The 20,464-nt window shown below is 39.3% G+C and overlaps 3 non-coding genes and 1 pseudogene across 3 annotated transcripts; 3 read left to right on the forward strand and 1 right to left on the reverse strand.

The window, feature by feature from the left end:
- Positions 1 to 5,850, forward strand: part of LOC116419053 — a 15,392-nt pseudogene extending 9,542 nt beyond the window's left edge.
- Positions 5,851 to 13,899: 8,049 nt separating this feature from the next.
- TRNAL-CAG lies at positions 13,900 to 13,982 on the reverse strand. Its single transcript has one exon. It is a non-coding gene; the product is annotated as a tRNA-Leu (tRNA).
- Positions 13,983 to 16,167: 2,185 nt separating this feature from the next.
- Positions 16,168 to 16,239, forward strand: TRNAG-UCC. Its single transcript has one exon. It is a non-coding gene; the product is annotated as a tRNA-Gly (tRNA).
- Positions 16,240 to 16,908: 669 nt separating this feature from the next.
- Positions 16,909 to 16,980, forward strand: TRNAD-GUC. Its single transcript has one exon. It is a non-coding gene; the product is annotated as a tRNA-Asp (tRNA).
- The last annotated feature ends 3,484 nt before the right edge of the window (positions 16,981 to 20,464 follow it).

A 20,464-nucleotide genomic window follows, 5' to 3' on the forward strand; every position in this document is an offset into this window, starting at 1 on the left:
AGGAAGGTATGTCATTTACAAAATCACAGAATCATATTTCAGAATGGCCATATAATAATCCATATTCCACAGAAAATCCCTATTGACAACACACACCAATGAGTAAATCATTCAATCTCTCCTTAAAAATCTGCAATGAGGAATATTTGCTACTTCAAAAAACAGCCTATTCTGCTTTTGGACAGCTTTAATTGTTAGAAATTTTTTCCAGTCAAACAAATTAGTCCCTTTGGAACATCCACCTATATTACTGCCTCTAGTTCTGTTCTTGGGGACTAAACAAAACTAGCCTAATATCTTTTCCACAAGAAAACCTTTTAAATACATGAAGATAGGTTTCACATATTCCCTTTAGTCTTTTCCTGAGAGCAAACATCTCCATTTCTTTAAATTTATAGTCAATATGACATGGACTGTAAGCCCTTCACTGTTTTCATTGCCTTCTTCTCACTGTCCTAACAAAAAACTATTTTATAGCCAGATTTATATAATGTCTGGATGAGATTTAAAACATCCACTCGCAAGCATTTCTGTAATTATTTTAATTGAATCTCTCTTTTTGGCCTTATTCTGGGTTTTATTGGTTATATATAGGAACTCTGATGATTTATTTACATGTATTTATCTTATATCTTGCAACTTTGCTGAAGTTATTACTTATTTCAATTAATTTCAATTGATTCCCAGCATTCTCTAAATAAACTTTCATATCATCTGACAAAGTAATAATTTTTATTTTCTTTTTTCCAAAGCTTACTCCATTAATTTCTTTTTCTTATCTTATTCCCAGTATCTCCAGGCCTGCACTAAATAATAGCAATGATATTTTACACTAATCTATTGAAAAAGTAAGTGTTTTTTGATTCACATAACTTATTTACTATACTAAGGAAAAAATCTAAGTATTTCATCAATTTCTAGAGAATTTAATGGAAAATTTGATTTTGAAACACAGGACTCTGGAAAAGCATAAGGAGATAATCAGGAAAGTGCTATCATAAGGGATTTAAAAAGGTTTATCTTTTTACTTTCCTATATGATACTTCTACCTCATTAGAACATTCTCATTATTATGGCAGTTAGAAGGAATATATATATGAGAGACAGAGAGACAGAGAAAGAGACAAAGGCCATGGGGATGAGTTGAATATGAAGGGATAATATCTTTTTTATGACAAAATTAAGGGGTGAGAGATGAATATACTGGGATAAAGGAAAAGGGAGAATGAAACAGTACAAATTATCTACCATAAAAAAGAGGCAAGAAAACAGTGAAGAGGAAGAGGGAGAGGAGGAATTGTGAACTTTATTCTCATCAGAATTGGCTCAAATAGGAAATTACATCCATATTGAATAGGGGGATAGAAATCTACCTTACTCTGCAGGAAAACAGAAGAGGACTGGAATATGGAAAGGGTGAGGGGAGGTTGGTAAAAGAGAGGGCATATGGGGGGGAGTGGTCAGTAGCAAAACACTTTTTAGGAGGGACAGGGTGAAAGGCATTCTGCATTCTACTTGTCAGAGAAAACAGAAGTAAAACAAAACTTGAACAGATTTTTTTTTAATTTTCAGTTATCATTATCCCACCCATCATATTAGGTGGTCCCATACCTTCTTTGCATCTTCTCTTTACTTAGATAAAGGAAAACAAAAACAAAACAAAACAAAATACCCTCCCATTTTTTTGTCCTTAGTTCTCTTCAGCAGTCTTAGCTCATTCTGAGATTTATCATTCCAGACACTATTTTTATAGAATTGTCCCATGATCTTATATCTATCCTCTACTTACCCACCCTTGCATCCATAAGAGTAAAGTGAGACTTCATTGTTTTTAATTTTGATTTCTCATTATAATTTGTTATTTATATCATTTTGTGTCATTTTTGATGACATTATTTTTCTTTTGAGAATTACCTGGTATGGGCCAGAACTCTGAAACAAGGATTCTTAGAAAGTGTTAAGTCAGTGGAATTGACTTAACAGTTCTCTAATTCAGTTACATCTACTTAGTACTTAACATAGTTCCACAAGATCCACACCTATGATAATGGAGTATATAACAGCCAGCAAAGGCTGAGACAGATTCATTCAATCTTCCACCTTTGTGGTGGCTAGAGGCTGAAGCAAAAACCTTTGGACTCAGAGAGACTCATTCACTTCATCTCACACTCCCTTGGTGGCAGACTTTCTTCCTTCACTTCTCCACTGAAACCAAGACTCCCAAAGGCCTCCAGAAAACTAGCTGAGCCCCAAGTGAAGGAGATAGGGCTTTGAAAAAGATAATAAAGGATTTGGACTTTAACCCCTGGCTACTCTTGTTGTGGATTACTGAGCTGAAAAGAAGGCTGCTCCCAGAGACCCCAAGAAAACTGAACCACCGAACATTACAGTTACCTATTTAGATCTTTGTTTTATTGGAATAATTTGGTATTTGCATATAATGTAATATTAGAAACCATGCATAATTGATATAATGTTGTTTGCCTCCTTAATGGATGAAGGAAGGGAAGAGAGAATTTGAAATTCAAAAAAGCTTTTTAATGAATAGTATGAATGATTCTTTTATTCTTATATCAGTTCTTTACATATCTGGGGTATCAAAGAAACTTGTTATAAAGCTTTCAGCCATTAATCACTTTCAATCTTATTTTAACTGCATGGATTTTGTTTGTGCAAAAGCTTTTTAACTTTATATACTCTAAATTTTCCATTTCATCTCTTGTAATCGTCTATATTTTGTTTGGCCAAACCAAAAAGCATTTTCCATGCCCTAAAAAATTGTAAACTCTTTGATGAAAAGTATTATCCTTTTTTCTTATACAGATAACCACTCTCCTTAATGTTTTCTCCATAATGTCTTTTCAATAGTGAGATGATTCGGGCAGTTCTAATGGTCTTGTGATGGAGAGAGCCATCTGTACCCAGTGAGAGGACTGTGGGGACTGAGTGTGGATCACAACATAGTATTTTAACTTTTGTTATTATTTGCTTGCTTTTTGTTTCCTTTTTTATATTTTTCCTTTTTGATATGATTTTTCTTGTGCAGCATGATAATTGTGAAAATATGTATAGAAGAATTGTCCATGTTTAATATATATTAGGTTACCTGGCATCTAGGGGAAGGGACAGGAGGAAGGAAGGGAGAAAAAAAATTTGGAACACAAGGTTTTGTAAGGGTGAATGTTGAAAACTATGCATATATTTTGAAAATAAAAGCTTAAAAATTAAAAAAAATGTTTACTAATATATTTGGTCCATGATTCAACCAGAACTTTCCCTTTTTCCATAGTTCTGAAAGGTGCCTCCTTCATTACTTAAACTTGTTTGACCTTTCATTTTGAAGTTTTGTGTCTATTTGGAGCTTGTGATATGAGATGAGATTTATCTAATGAAGTCTAAACCTGATTTTCACTTTCCAGTTTGTCAAACAGTGATTCTGTCTTTGACCACTTTGGGCATATAGCTAGGAGTGAGTTCTCAGTGTTTAAGCATATAGATAATTTAGCCACTTTTCTAACCCAATTCCAAATTACTTTGCAGAAGGACTAGACTAGTTCAAAGCTCGACCAGCATACATTAATATGTCTGTCTTCCCCAAACTACACTGAAACATTTAGTATTTGCATTTTTTTTTTGCAGTCTGTTACAATTTGCTGACTCTGAAGGAAAACCTCCGAGTTGTTCTGATTTGCATTTTTGTTGTTGTTGATAGTGATTTTGGATAGTTTTTGCCAACTTATTAATTCAATTAATGTTTTTAAATATTGTTATTCTTCCATAATTTGGTAGAAAGAATACTAAAATTGGACTAGAATATATCTATTCCAGATGTAAGTAAATGATCCTCTCCAGAAGCTCTATCCAATGTCCCAGCATCATGGAACTGCTCAAGCTTCTAGTTTAAAGTTGATCAGCCTATATTCATTTTCCATTTTACTGCATTAATTAAATAACACTTGACAAAACACTTAAGCGACCTAATTACTTATCAGTAAGCATTTGAATCCCAAGATAAACTTTTCTAAAGTAGTTCATATGACTTTCATTCTGAATTTTAAACTTGAATGAATAAAACAATAAGGCACATACAGTATTATTTGGGAAAATAAACTTTTGAATTAAAGCTCTAGATTTAGAAAAATAAAGTGAATTTCTGTGGTTTGCACATGAAACATTCATAACCATTTTTCTTTTCACTCAAGACTTATAAACACATAATATATGCAATTAAGCAGAATTTTTGGTAAAAGGACTTGGTGAGAGAGAGATGGCCTACCCTCACCTAAATGTTTCATGTCTATGTTCTTTACAATCTAGCTGAATGACTTATTTAATTAATAATCCAAGTTTATTCTAATGAAAAGCAAAGTTTTAATAATCAGGCCCTAAATGAAAAGCTTTGTTTATTTCCATATTTAGCTTCACAGAAGGCTCTTCCTAACAGGAAACTCAGTTCACATGTGGCATTCTATCCCAGATTGTCTGTTTAGAGGAAATACAGTCAGCTGTACTTGATTTCCAGATTCCTTTCAGATTACAATGTCAGAAAAGCCTTAGCACTTTCTACCCCTGTTTGTGGATAGATCAGTTACAATTTTCTTTTGAAAACAGGCTCATTTGAGCAGGACCAGGAGATCATTATATATCAATACCGAGTGATGACCAGTTCTGATGGGATCAGCATTAATCCTCAGCAATGAGATCTCCACCCGCATCCCTAAGGTGCAGAAGCTGCTGCAGGACTTCTTCAATGGTAAGGAGCTGAACAAGAGCATCAACCCCGATGAAGCCGTGAAGCCACGGGCCGCTGCCCAGGCCGCCGCAGGTTGATGGGAGAGAGATAAGTCCGAAAGGTCTAGGATCTCTCGTTCTCGATCGTGACCCCTGTCTCCCTGGGTTCGAGACGGCGGGAGGGGTGATGACGACGCTGATCCAGAGGAACTCCACCATCCCCAGCAAGCAGACGCAGACCTTCACCACCTACTCGGACAACCAGCCGGGAGTGCTGATCCAGGTGTACGAAGGGGAGCGAGCCATGACCCGGGACAACAACCTGCTGGGGCGCTTTGAGCTGTCGGGCATCCCTCCCGCGCCTCGGGGGGTCCCCCAGGTCGAGGTCACCTTCGACATCGACGCCAACGGCATCTTGAGCGTCTCGGCCACGGACAAAAGCACGGGCAAGGCCAACAAGATCACCATCACCAATGACAAGGGCCGGCTGAGCAAGGAGCAGGTGGAGAGGATGGTGCAGGAGGCGGAGAAGTACAAGGCCGAAGATGAGGCTCAGCGGGAAAGGGTGACTGCCAAGAACTCGCTGGAGTCTTATGCCTTCCAGGTCAAGAGTACCATGCAAGAGGCCGGCCTCGGCGACAAGATCCCGGAGCAAGACAAGAGGAAGGTGCTGGACAAGTGCGAGCAAGTGCTTTCCTGGTTGGAAGCGAACCAGCTGGCCGACAAGGAGGAGTTTGAGCACCAGAAGAAGGAACTGGAGAGGCTGTGTCAGCCCATCATTGCCCGGCTCTACCAGGCCCCTGGTTCTCAGGGAGGGAACAGCTGTGGCGCCCAGGCCCGCGGTTCCCATCCCACCACTGGACCCACCATCGAAGAGGTGGATTAAATGAGGGACTTTGATTCTTGAGGAAATTGTGAGCTAATGAACAACAGGTGCATGTGCTGCTCGAGTCTCCAGGGCCAGCCCCAGGATTTTGTTCTTTTCCTGACTGCTATCTCTGGAGAGCTTGTTCTGAGCAGCCCCAGTCCCTGGGGATCGGTGCCTTTTTGACTTTTTCTTCCAACTCTTCCCTTCTCAACAAGGGAAATAAAAGATTGTATATTTTGGTCTTTGTCTAAGTGCTGTTAATATGTAAGTTTTCTTATTTAAATGTTTCAATAATTTATGAGAAAAAATATTTCAATAAACTATGAAAAGTAATTACAAATTTGTCTCTAAGTATCATTAGAGGAAGGATAAAAATGTAGCTTTAAAAAATCATCATTCAAATCTCCATTATTATTGGTAACTTTTTGTTTTATATCATTTCCATTTTCTAATATGTCATTCTCTTAACTTTTGAGCTATGGATTTAAAAAGGGGGGGAGCAGGAGAATGGTAACAGTTCAGCAAAACCAGTGAACACATCAAGTCTCACTCATGAGCTATTTACACTTACATTCCCCCAAACTTTGAAATGAGGTGAGGGCTCACTTTTTTTTTTTTGTAACCAACATGGTTCTATTAAAAATTATCTTCAACTATGGCATTCAAGGAGAGCAATACAATATTTTCTTCACAAAATAAGTAACATAAAAATCTGAAAAATGCCATAAATTCTTTTATGAGCTACTATTCTCATATAATTCTATTAAATCATGTAATCATGTAATTCTATTAAAACCTTTCTGAGGTATTTTTGGTGGTTTAATTTTATTGTACTGTTGGATGCATTATCTCTCTAATCATCCTTTCTTAAAATGATTTTTAAAAGCCTTGCAAAATATTTTATTGTGTAGGACACTATTAATGACATAAAATCACTTACTTCTTAATATACCCACATCCCATACCTTCCTGAGTGGAAAAAAGTTGAGGTGATTTCATTCTTGGGGCTAAGAGAAAATGAGGTCGCCTCTCTAGCCTTAGAGGAGTCAGGTCAGTGTAGTGAGTTGGGATCTTATTCCAAGATCTTTAAATGCTCAGCAATTGTCTCCCTCCTTGAACTTGAATTGTTTCCAGACCTGGCCTGTTTTGTCTTGGTCTGGGCTTACATCTATGTTCAGAACTAGACTAAAAGTAGTGTTTAATTTAAGACTCCACACATTCTCCCGGTAATATCTGTTACTTTCTCTCTTAGTTCTTTTTCTCAGGAAACCATAGTATGAAAAAATAACAAATTAATAAATAAAAATAAAATTAAAATTATAAATATAAAATCCAACAAAATAGAATTTTAAAATTGAAATATATATGATAAACTTTAACTTTATTTTTATAGCTGAAAAACTGAACACAGAAGAACCGTGACAAGCCTCAGACCATATAGTTAGTAAACTATAGAACTGTGAATGTGGACTAAAGGTCACTTAGAGTCATAAGACTGAGAAAGAAGTTGTTACCATTTTAAATATCTCTTGGGTGGCACAGATATGTCTCTTGGCTTTGACAGTAGCCCAAAGAGGGGAGAAATCCTTATAACTTACTTTTGAACTCTTGAGAAGTCAGTTTATCCTCAAAAGAAAAAAAAATAGTTGAAACATGTATTTTGCTCATGGAAAGGTGGGGGCAGAGTCAATCAAATTATCCCACACTTTGAGTGTGTGCAGTCCAAACGCTAGGCTAGCTACCTTACCCAAGTGAGAATTTGTTACTGCTGAATCAATCATAGGCCTCATTCTGACTTTAGTTATGTCTGTCACTTCTCTAGCAGCAGCAAGAGGAGGAGGAAGCTAGCATTCTTGATTTTAAGGCCTCAGGTATTGTGAACTTATCATTGCAGTGATCAGGTTTCTATTAACTTTGAAAGTTGCTTTTCTTTATAATTTCTTTTTTTTTGCTTAATAGTATTTTTCCCATTTACATGTGAATAGTTTTCAACATTCATTTTTTGTAACATTTTTGAGATCCAAATTTTTATCTTACATCTCTTCCCTCCCTTCTTCCTAAACAGCAAGCAATCTGATATTGATTATATATATATATATATATATATATATATATATGTGTGTGTGTGTGTGTGTGTGTGTGTCTATATATGTATATGTGAGGGATGTAGAAGACCCTTAACCAAAATGACTACTCAGAGATCATTCAGTAGAAGGCAGAAAAGTTGTTTATTAAAAACCTCTGGAGGATGAGCCGTCCCATCACCAGATAAGAAAGAGAAAGTTCCCAGTAGGAAAGCTAAAGAAGTAGTAAAGATACACAGCTTTTATATAAGAAATTACATCCAACTAAGAGAGCATTGAGAAGGGGAGGTGGTGGCATCTAGTTGGTTGTGGCTATTTGGAGAGATTGGAATGGAAGGTTTCAGGGAGATCTGATTTCTAGGAAACAGAAAATCAGGCCTTCAGGCTTAATCAAGCAGATAGTGGTCCAGCTAATAGACTAAATATCGGTAAATGTCAAATACCAATAAATGTTATCAGCTCAGGTTAAATAAATATGTTTCTAGCTGGCCAAGGCTCAAATAAATACGAGCCTGCACATATTATACAGGTCATAGGGGAAACACAGAAATAATAAAATACAGAAAAAGAATTCATACGATCCTGTAAGTTTTTCACCTTATCTCTTTCTATTCTATTCTATACACACATATATATACACATGCATATATATGAATGATTATGTTAAACATATTTCCACATTATAGTATTTTTATTAAAAAGTTTTCTCCTAGTTCTCGTTTTGCTCATTATTAGTTCATAGTTCATAGTTCACAGTTTACTTGGAAACTCCCATTTCCTCAATTTTTCCAAAACATTTCATTACATTTCTGCCATAGTTTTTTCAGCTATTCATCAATAGATAAGTAGTCTCTTATATTCCAGGTTTTTTGCTACTATAGGGTTCTTTATGCATCCTTTCTTTGATCTCTTTGAGGTATAACCTTTAATTGGACATGATTCAAAGACTTAGCAGATTGTATGACAAAAATAGTTTGTAAACTGTTTTCACAAAATTGGACATATTTTATTCATGTCTACTCTACTTGCTAAAATTAAGAAAAATGCCCACAATTTAGAATTGCCTAGTTTAGTGTAAAACATGCTTTGAAAGAGAATTTCTAGAAATAGAAAAAGATGTGCCCATCTTTTTGTCTCTTTAATACTAGTAATATGAGAGGTTTCACAATATAATGCAAAGATGTCACACTTGGCATGTATCCAACTGACTTCAGCTCAAAACAGGTTAAAAGATAATTTTGAAATAGCAAAATAAAATAAAACTAACTAAATAAAAACACAACAAATACAGGAAATACGAATTTTTAAAACTAAGTACACATGTAGCCTGCAGGGGAACTTATGAACTGTTCTGTGTCCATTGTTTCTAATTGAGTCTGGTGTAGTTTGGTAGGGAACCAGGAATATTTGGGTACAAGATCTCTTTCTGACACATTATATCTAACTGATCCTACAGAAATTACTTAACAGTCTAGTGTTTCTTAAAGCTCTCTTTTAATTGCCAAGAAGGTGATGAATGAATGAATAAATGAAAGCATTTATGTATCCCTTATGTACAAAACACAATACTGACTGCTGATGAAATAAATAGAAAAGTAGAATGTTCCTTTTTTCTTATGGAGCTCAAATTCTAACCACTAGGACAACACATATGAAAAGCTTCAACTATAAATCAGATGGAAAGTCCTAATGGTCTTTAGAGAAGAGCAGAAAAGCAACATTAATGTTTCTTCTTTAATGTCATTTCCATTAATAAAATCATACCAGTTTCTGATGCTGAACCATTTGACAGGGCCAAGAACTTTCCTTCCTGAGTCTTAGGTAGGTGTGGCTGAATCTCCTTCACAGGGCTCACCTTCCAGGCTTGGATTCCTTTATACTCATGTTTTTCCTCATTCTGCTCATTTCAGTCTGCACAAATCTACAATGATCTTCTACATTTTCTCTGAAATTCTTCCTCACCTCTAACGCATAGAGATCTTTCTTAATACTAGTGCTGGTGCCCTCTCTCCCAGATTCTCTTGTGTTTAACTCCCTTGTATATATTTTCATTCACAAATTTGATACTTATGTTTTATAGTTTCATCTGTTCTTCTTGTCATCCTTATTAGGATGTAAGCTCAATGTTTCATTCTACTTATAGCCTTAACACCCAACACAATACAATACAGTATATTTAATAAATACTTGTGAATTGGAAAGTCAATTAAAAAAAAACCCAAACCTATTATCTAGATTATCCAATTCAACAATTTATTCAGTGCTATTCAAATATTTAAATATTAAGTTCTCTTTATCTTGACTGGTATAAAATTTGGCTTTAAACTCTCATCTTCTGTTGGTAATAGAAATAGTTATATTGAATTTGTCATTTAACCTCCACCTTAAAAGAAAACTAGGGGAGCCTCCAGAGGATTGTCAAGATCACTTAATGTAGCTTAATCAACCAATTCAATTCTAAAACATTCTTAAACTCCTCTATTCATCATCAACATTTCTACAAGGTACTAATAATATATCAGTGGGAAGAAATTTTTTAAAAAAAGGCAAATTCCATATAAAATAACTATAGAATATATAAAACACTTACAAATTCTTTCTAGGATCCTCAATAGAACTATAAAAATACAACTACAAACTGTTCAGAAATAAAATAGATCTAATTAACTGGAAAAATATTAACTGTTGATAGGTTGGTCGAGCCAATATAATAAAAATGGTACTAGTGCCTAAATCAATTTATGTTGTGTCCTGCTTTCTAGAGCCTCCAAACAGGATGATCAAGATATAGCTTCCTAGTGGAGAAGTGATGAGGTGGTACTCCCAAGGACAGTGGAAAAATGGAGTCTGTTTATTTCAAGGAGTTTCCTCTTTTTATAATGTAACAAAAACTGCACTGCCCACATGGGGCCACATAAACAATTTGCTATTGTACATAGTTTGCCACCTGTTATCACTCTGCTTCAGTCTCAACACAGGTTGTCACTTGCCCCCTGACTTCTCAGGAAGGTCAAGAGTCCTTAGGGGGGATGGGGAGGAGAACCAGGCATTGTTAGCAGGTTCCCTCTGGGTTGAAGGGTCTTATATACCTCACCCAGATTTCCCCACTGACTATGACCCTTTACACATTTTCTTATTCAATGTGCTACCAACTAAACTTCTATCAGATCAATAGAATTAGAAAAGTAATAATAAAATTCATATTAAGGGGCCAAAATATCCAGAATCTAAAGAGAAATAATGATAAGAAATTTTAGAATGAAATTATCTCTAGTTAAGAGGCCTACCATTGCCTAAAATACTGATTTGGAACACATAACAAAACAGAAGGATTAAAAGGATTCAATTAAGTGGGGGGAAATCTTTGCAAAATGATTTTCTAATAAAGGTCTCATTCCCAAGCTACATTAAGAATTAATTCAAATTTGTAAGAAAAAGAACCATTCTTCAATGGAGAAATGGTCTAAGGATATAAACATTTCTCAAAAAAAAAAAAGTATCTACTGGGCTTATACCCCAAGGAGATACTAAAGAAGAGAAAGAGACCTGTATGTGCCAAAATGTTTGTGGCAGCCCTGTTTGTAGTGGCTAGAAACTGGAAAATGAATGGATGCCCCTCAATTGGAGAATGGTTGGGTAAATTGTGGTATATGAATGTTATGGAATATTATTGTTCTATAAGAAATGACCAGCAGGAGGAATACAGACAGGCTTGGAGAGACTTACATGAACTGATGCTAAGTGAAATGAGCAGAACCAAGAGATCATTATATACTTCAACAATGATACTGTATGAAGATGTATTCTGATGGAAGTGGATTTCTTTGACAAAGAGACCTAATTCAGTTTCGATTGATCAATGAGGGACAGAAGCAGCTACATCCAAAGAAAGAACACTGGGAAATGAATGTAAACTGTTTGCACTTTTGTTTTTCTTCCGGGTTATTTTTACCTTCTGAATCCAATTCTTCCTGTGCAACAAGAGAACTGTTTGGTTCTGCACATATATATTGTATCTAGGATATACTGTAACTTATTTAACATATATAGGACTGCTTGCCATCTAAGGGAGGGGTGGAGGGAGAGAGGGGAAAAACCGGAACAGAAGTGAGTGCAAGGGATAATTTTGTAAAAAATTATCCTGGCATGGGTTCTGTCAATAAAAAGTCATTATAATAAAAAAAAAATTAAATAAAAAAAAAAAGTAGCAATTTGCTTGAATCAGACAACAGAGCACTTAAGGCTAATTACCAGTTTGATGGGAGATAATGGCTCTATATACATATTTAGATGAGATGGTAATGTGATGGCTCTCCTCACTATTGCTGCTTGCTGAATGTTTGGTGTTGAGATAATAGTAGGCAAGGATTGGAGGGCTGGGGGAGAGAAGTCAGTCACTTGGTGGCAGGAGGAGGAGGAGAGAAGCTGAAGACTCCAGACTCCAGAATCCAGGATACATCTTTGGCAAGCCACATGGCAGCTTGCCTGCCTCCTTCACTTCTCCCCTAAAGACCAAGGACTTTGATTTATCCTGACTCTGACTGATCCTGAGGCCCACCAAGGAGCTAGTCCGGACATTATAAACAATAACCATATTTTAAAAATTGTCCAAGTAATTACTAAAGCAATTATAAGGAGATTCCACCCCATTCCTCTACCCATCAAGGAAGTAAAAGGTGATTTAAAAAAGGAATATGACAAAGACTGGATAGGAAAATAAATACACTCACTGATGCACTGTTTCCATTTTGGAAAGCAATTGGAATTATACATTAAAGTTACTAAACACTGCCTATCCTTTGACCCAGCTATTCCACTTCTAGGCCTGTGCTCAAAAGAGATCAAAAAAAGAGGAAAAGGTCCTCTTCCTGAAAACAAAAATTATAGCAACTCTTTTTGTGGGAACAAAAGGGGGGAAGGAAATTAAGGGGATGCCTATCAATTGAAGAATGGCTGAATAATTAGTGATAAATGAATGTGAATTTTGTTGTGAGAGATAAGGAAATACATACTTTTTAAAAAGACACGGAACAACTTATTGATCTGATAGAGTGAAAGAAGCATAACCAGAAGACAGTTATATTATAACTATCAATTTAGAATGAATTTATCTCTAGTTAAGAGGCTTATCATTGCCTAAAATGCTGATATTATTCAATATTATAAAAATGAAAATGAATCAAAATGAGCAGAACTAAGAGAACAGCTTATACAACAACAGTATAAAAACCAACTTGACAAAACATGCTCTCCATTACAGAATGATGACAGATTTAGGGTACAGAATGAGAATAATTTTTTTTATCTCTTCTTTTATTCATTCATCCACTTATTTCTGTCCATCTCTCTGCCTCTGTCTCTCTGTTCCCTCTCTCTCTCTCTTTCCCTTTACTCCCCCTCCCTCTCCTATGGAGTGGAAGGGATGAGACAGTAAGAAGGGAAAATATTCCTCATAATTTAAAACATGAGGCTGCTGCTACACATCTAAAACGCCGTTTGCACTTTCAGATGAGGTTTTACGGATCTGCTTACCTTCACTGTTAGGGATCCCCTGGTGGGAGGCCGGAGCGGATGCACCTTTTATCCCTGCCATGTTGTCATGTTGCAATACTGAGCACCCTGGACCCACGTTCTGGTCCAAGATCCTCCCTGAGCGTCCTCTAGCCAGCCTCTAACTAGCACCTCATTGGGATGCTACATTTTTATTTTTTTAATTGCAAAGAAATTAAAGACATAAATGTCAGTTCTAGAGCAAATGCAAAGAATGCTTTTTGACAGAAGGCATGACCGAGTGGCCCACCCTCCCACTTCAATGAATCCTTTCTGTATCTTGTTTATAACAGGGGTTTGCATGTTATTTTCCTCCTTAGATTGTAAGCGCCTTGAGGGTCGGGGCCTGCCTTTGGCCATTCTATTTATTCCCAGAGTCTAGCACATTGCCTAGCACACAGTAGGTGCTCCGTAAATGCTTATTGCCCGAGTGACGGCGTAGTAAGAATCCCACTGACAGGAAGGACCCCCGAGACTCCCCACTCTGAGCCGGAAGATCCCCAATACTTGGGGGACTGGGAATCTTTGCAGCACTTCACTATGGGAGGTAATGAGTTGAAGTGCTTTCCAAAGCGTGAGTGGAGTTAGAAAGGAGAGGCTGGGTCCTGCCGGTGCTCGGCGCCGCTGTCTGCTCGTTTTTCGGAAAGAGAAATTTAAAAAAGCAGTTGTCAGAAGTGGGATTCGAACCCACGCCTCCAGGGGAGACTGCGACCTGAACGCAGCGCCTTAGACCGCTCGGCCATCCTGACTACGGGAAAAAGACGTCCTTCTTCCTCTACAGGAGACTAGTGCAAACGAGCTGCGGGTCAGCATTCTCGCTACCGTAAATGTCTGCTGTGAAACTAACCTTCGTTGCCAAGGAGCCAAGCCCCGGGACTGCGCGGCCTCTGGGCTCTTTCCGTTATTTATGGTAACGGACCCGCTCCGGCTAAAAAAGACCTGAGCTCGGGAGCCCAGCGACCCCTAGAGCTCGGGCAGGCTGCGCCGCTCCAGCCCCTCCCGGCCGCTCCAGTCCTCCGCCCTCCGCCCTTCCCTCTTCCCGCGGGGGCCATTGCAGAGGGCTGGGCCCCGCGGCCCGGCCTTGGGGCGGGGCCAGGAGCGAAGACTGACAGACTCGGAGAACCCGACCCACCTAGGAGGCCGAGGTTCCCGCCTCTCCGCCGCCCCCTCTGGTCTGGGAAGGAGGCCGTGCTGGCTGGAGAGCGCCTCTGCAGCTGCACGCTCCGCTATGGCTCCCCAGTACTTAGGCAGCGTTTGAGCCCAGCCCCGGACAGGTTAGATGGGGAAAGAATATCGGAGAAAAGGAGCAATCGGTGCAAAGCCGCAATACTGCGTCCTAGCGCGCCAGCCCTGGGGGGACTGCGAGGCCCGCGAACCAGAACCTGGCCCGATGCTCTCTGGTCGGAGAAGAGTCCTTTACACGTGGGCGAGAGCAATTGGGTGGGACCCAGAGGGAGGGAGACAGACTCACAGAGGTGCAGAGAAAAGAGAAGCGGAGCAGGAACAGGGAGAAAGAAGGAAGGAACCGTTGGCGACTCCTCCTCCTCCTTTTCCTTCCCTGTCCCTCTCTTCTCCCTTCCTCTAGCCTAGGTCCCAGGGAGGGAGATACACAGAGATCCAGAGAAAAGAGAAGAAGCGGAGGGGGAAGAGGTGGAGGAAGAGGAGCAGGAAGAAAGAAGGAAAATAGGAGGGAACTTTCTCCTCCTCCTTCTCCTCCTTTTTCTTCCCTGTCCCTCTCTTCTCCCTTCCTCTAGCCTAGGTCCCAGGGAGGGAGATACACAGAGATCCAGAGAAAAGAGAAGAAGCGGAGGGGGAAGAGGTGGAGGAAGAGGAGCAGGAAGAAAGAAGGAAAATAGGAGGGAACTTTCTCCTCCTCCTCCTTCTCCTCCTTTTCCTTCCCTGTCCCTCTCTTCTCTCCCTCCTCTGCCTCCCTCTAGCCTAACACCTAGGTTAACACCCAATTGCTCTCGCCCACGTGTACGCCTCCTCTCTAAAGGACTCTTTTCTCCGCAAAGAGAGGGTCCGGCCCGGTTCTGGTTCGCGGGCCTCCCAGTTCCTCCCAGGGCTTTGCACAGATTTCTCCTTCTCTCCGATATTCTTTCCCCATCTAACCTGCCCATGGCTCGGCTCAAATGCGGCTCCTTCCAAGATACCTTCTAGGATTGCTCCGGGAGAAAATGATCTTTGCCTCCTTTGGAAAACCCCAGAGAAGAGAGTAGAGGATCTAGGCCACCTCAGAGGTGTGTGTGTCCGATCAGTTGGAAGGGCGTCCCTCCCCCCCATCCCGCCTCTTAGCAGTCTCTGACCACATGTGCCACTGCCCTGCCCTAGGATCTTCAGCGGCTCCCTCTTGCCCCCGGATAGAACACACTGGCGCTGGGCACTTCGGGCCGAACTTCAGTTGAGCTCCTCCGGCTGGACTGAAATGAAGTGCTTACCTCTCTTCCAGCCCCATGAGCTTACTTGCTGTTCACCGAAGTCTCCCTTCAGTTTCCAAAAAGCAAAGCAATTCCTCTTGCTCCCGGCCTTCCGTCCTCTTCCTCCATTTGTGCTCTCTTTCCTCAGATTATCCAGCCTTTTGACTCATCCCAGAGCCCCTTCTGCAGAGGTAGGGATAGAGAGAAAGCTCCCCGAGAGCAAGGCCTGTTCCGGTTCTGTTTCTGCAAGGCATATAGTAGGCGCCTAAGCATTACACTTGCTGTCAGTACAGGGCACATAGTAGGTGTCCAAGCATCGCGTTTGCTGCCATCTTCCCAGTGGGGAGCGCCGGGAAGGTGGTTGTTAAAGACTGTGGGGACAGACAAGCGAGGAATAAGATCCGGATCCTGGGGTAGGTAGGAGATTCAGAGAATTAGATTTAGGAAAACAAATATTCAACGTCTGGCGAGTCCCGCGCGATCTCATCTGAGCTTATTCGGCAGCAAATTCTCAGCGGCGTTGGTGGTATAGTGGTGAGCATAGCTGCCTTCCAAGCAGTTGACCCGGGTTCGATTCCCGGCCAACGCAACTTTCTTTTCTCATTTCAAAATTTAAAAGAAAATTCAGTTTTCATTTTCTTCATCTAAAATGGGACTTATTTTTAAAATCGCGTTTTAAAAGAAGAAGAGATAGACGGGAAAAAAAGAGAAAAGAGTGGGAGAGGCAGAAGAGAGGAGGGGAACGAGAAGATGGGGGAAAGGAAGGGAAGGGAGAAGAGGAGAGAAGGAAAGATGAAAGAGAAGGAAGGAGAGGGAGATAGAAAGATCTTCCTCATCCACCCTCGATTCATTTCTGTGTCCTCTTTGCAAAGGCTTTAAAATTTATTGTTTAACAAATTGTCTTTCTTTGGACCAACGTCCTTTCTTCTTCTTCTTCTTCTTCCCTTTCCCCTTCCCTTTCTCCTTACCCTCCCCTCTCATCGTCTTCTTTTCCTTTCCATTCTTCTTTTCCTCCTCCCCTCGCCCTTCCTTCATCCCTTTTCCTTTTTAGGAACCTGTGGGAATCACCAGGGAATAGGTAGAGGCTACCGTTTTTGGATCCGTGTCAGTTCTCTCTTGGCAGAAATTTTGTCCTGGAGCTTCTATTGGATTTAGGAAAATAAATATAAATTCTAGACAAAAATCAGGAAATATACATGAAACTACAAACCCTTGTCAATTCTCCAACTTTCCGCAGGAAGATAACGCCCACAGGTACTCCTCGTTAGTATAGTGGTGAGTATCCCCGCCTGTCACGCGGGAGACCGGGGTTCGATTCCCCGACGGGGAGACTGGTTTCCCTTTTTCCATTTCTTCAGAAATTTTGAAATGCCTTCAATACCTATTAAAGAAAAATGTTCCTAGTTATGGTCTTCTCAAATAACCTAAAAACATCATTAGCTTCCACGGTAACTAGGACCGGATACCTCTACCTGCCCTTTTCTGGGTAACTAAAACTTGGCCAATCTTACATATTTGATAGTAGTTCCTGTTTACTTACATAGTAAAATAGAAAATCCCTTGCCATTCAAAGACCTTCATGATCTGCCCCCTACAATTTTCCATTATCTTTACATCTTCCTTCCTCCCTCCCTCCCTCCCTTCCTTTTTCTTTCTTTCTCCCTCCCCTCTCTCTCCCTCTCTCTCTCCCTTTCTTTTTTCTTTCTCCCTCCCCTCTCCCTCCCCTCTCTCTCCCTCTCTTTTTTCTCTTTCTTTCTTTCTTTCTTTCTTTCTTTCTTTCTTTCTTTCTTTCTTTCTTTCTTTCTTTCTTTCTTTCTTTCTTTCTTTCTTCCTTCCTTCCTTCCTTCCTTCCTTCCTTCCTTCCTTCCTTCCTTCCTTTCTCTACTTACATATTTATATATTTTTTATTGCATTTTTACTGACTGTCCTCCACACCTGGAATTCTTTCCTTCCTCATCTCCACTCTGGTTTCCTTTGCTAAAATCCAACCAAATTCAACCTTCTGCTACAAGTCTTTTCTGGTCTTCCTTGATGCTAGTTCCTTCCTTGTGTTCTGTACATATTTTATTTGCATATAGTTGTTTTGCTTGTTGCCACCTATAGATTGTAAAGGCCTTGAAGAAAGCAGGGATGGTTTGTTTGTCTTCTACACCTCTAATGCCAACTACCAGTGTGACGTTTAGCAAGTTCATGAACTTCCCTGAGATGTAGCACACATAAGGGTCGTATTTGTCGCTTAGTTTCCGAGGCAGTCACCGTGTTTTTCTTAAAACTCTTTGTGAAATGTGAGCTTCATATTCTTACCCTTCACTGTCACTTCTGTGTGAGTCCTAGGAGACTAGGTAGCATAGCCCCACAAATGACAATGAAGCCATGCTCACTGATTTAGAAGGCTAGGGAGATCTGTTTCTTTTCCTGTTGATGATTTTAGGGCTCAGTTTATGCACAGCACTCTAAACAGCGTTCTTTCTGTGAGAGCATCCAGCCGGATCATGCTCATCTTCTCCAAAGGTATACCAGAATATAGATGTCTCCCTTTGGCTGTATCACGATGGTGGTGTTTAACTATCTTCCTCTGTAGAGTCCATTCCCTACAGTCATTGCCTGTCCTAGTAGGATGATTTTTCCAGAGCCCCTCATCTAAAGTCCCAATAATGTGGACATTTTAATTGCTGAAAGGTGTAGAAAAAGAATTTTCTGAGTGGAACACTGCTAAAACCAGCCTGAAACACAACCATCAGATTTTTAAACCTGCTTAGAGAGAAACACACTATTCTGAAAGAATTGGACAGAACTATATCACTCAAACGCTAAAGATGTGACTTAAAGTAGAGGTGACTACAAAGAACTTTTGTCCATCAGCTTACCTACATATGTTTTTTCAGAGTTTTGAAGCTCCTAAAGAAGAAATCATAAATCAGATACCTATTTAAGCATTATTAAGGTTATGCTGAAAGATACACAATAGCACAGAGCTTTAAACTATAAGATAGAATTAAGTCGCTAAACAGAAGGAGGCCCTAATTCGAAGCTACTGGTAACTGTGGAAGAAAGATGAGAAAAAGCTGCATTGGGGAGTTAGAAGAAGCTGGAGGCAGAATACACAAGGCAGTGGGAGAAGCTGCTTATTAAATACAAATCACAAGAGCTGGGGACAACTGAGGCAGGTTTTACAGCTGATTTAAAGAGCTATTTGATTGGAAGAGACCCCTGTAGCTTTAGGAAGCTAGAAGACAGCAGGATCTTTTGCAATTTAAAGAATTGCTTGAGCTTATTGACTTTTTAATTCCATCTACAACCCAAGAGAGAGAAAACCACTCCAAGTGTCCATATTGCTTTTTAATGTCTCCTACAGTTAAGAGAAGATAAGGTGGAAGACTGAAAATGGGCTTTAAAGCTGTTCTTATTTTTCTGGGATCTATGCTGATCTATTTTTGCTAAAAAAAAAAAAAAAAAAAAAAAAAAAAGTTAACACTTTCTCAGTATTCTGCCAAAAGTGACTGTGTGCTAAAAGAACCTGACACTGTTTCAGTTGCCCAAGAGTAGCAAAGAAGTGGTTTTGTCCAGCATATGGACCAGACCAGAGGAGTGATTTTATAAAGCAAAAGACAATTCCCTAAAGCACATTAAGGCCTCCACAGAGTCATGAATCATCTCTGGCACCTGGGCTTCCCAACCTGTATGATTCTGTACCACATTTATATGTGTGTGTCTACTCTCTCTTCCACACTTCACAGAGATTATATATCATGTACTAGAGGATTATTGCCTCTGTATCCTTGACTTTTCAGGTATTGCTTGCCCACTTTATGAACTCCTAAAGGATTCTGTATCTGAGTCTCTGACTTTTTCCCAGAAGTTCAAAATTGCTTTGATTCTTTGAAGTTTGGTCTCCAACACCACTGACTTTAGGCCCCTCCAATTATTCTCTCCCATTCGAGAAAGAAGGGGACAGAAGTCCCTAGGGAACTTTCATTGTGCCTCATAGGTATAGCCTTAGCATGTCCCCCTGAAGGCCTCCCTAAGCTCTTTAGTCTATATCTATATCTATGTAGTTATATAGTCTCTCTCTATGGATATAGATAGATATGATTTTCCCAATTATACATAAAACAATTTTTTTACATTTGTTTTTAAAACTTTGAGTTCCAAATTCTCTTTGTTTTTCCTCTCATTGAGAAGACACAGGTGAAGTAATGCAAAACATTTCCATAAAAGTTATGTTGTGAAAGAAAATATAAATCTCCATGGCATCCCATCCTCCCTCCAAAAAATTTAAGAAAAATAAAGTTTAAAAAAAAGAATACTTCAATCTGTATTCAGAAACAATCAGTTTTTTTCTCTGGGTATGGATAGAATTTTTCATCACAAGTCCTTTAGAGTAGACTTGAATCATTATATTGCTGAGAATGGCAAAGTCATTAAAGCCCCTTTGTCTAACAAAAGAAGACTTAGCTACAATCCAGAAGAGAATGCTTTTCACAAAGCAAGAAAAACTCTCAAAAGGAGGGATGTAAACTAGATAAGAATATGGGACTATGAGTTTGGCTCAAATAGACTTGTACTCCCACAACTTATTTGTAGAGGTCTGAAACTCTGAAGACGGATACTTGAAACAAGGTGTTAACTCAGTGGAATTCATGAGATAATGGTTCTGTAGTTCACATATGTATTTAGTATTTACTATGGTGATGTAATGGTTCTCTAATCTAATGGTTCTCATAATCAGTATGCTGTAATGATGTAATTACAATAAGGTATATAAGGGCTAAGAAGGACTGGAAAATAGACATTTTATTCCTGACCATTCTCGA

Source organism: Sarcophilus harrisii, chromosome 4 (genome assembly GCF_902635505.1).
Source record: "Sarcophilus harrisii chromosome 4, mSarHar1.11, whole genome shotgun sequence".
Classification (NCBI taxonomy): Eukaryota; Metazoa; Chordata; class Mammalia; order Dasyuromorphia; family Dasyuridae; genus Sarcophilus; species Sarcophilus harrisii.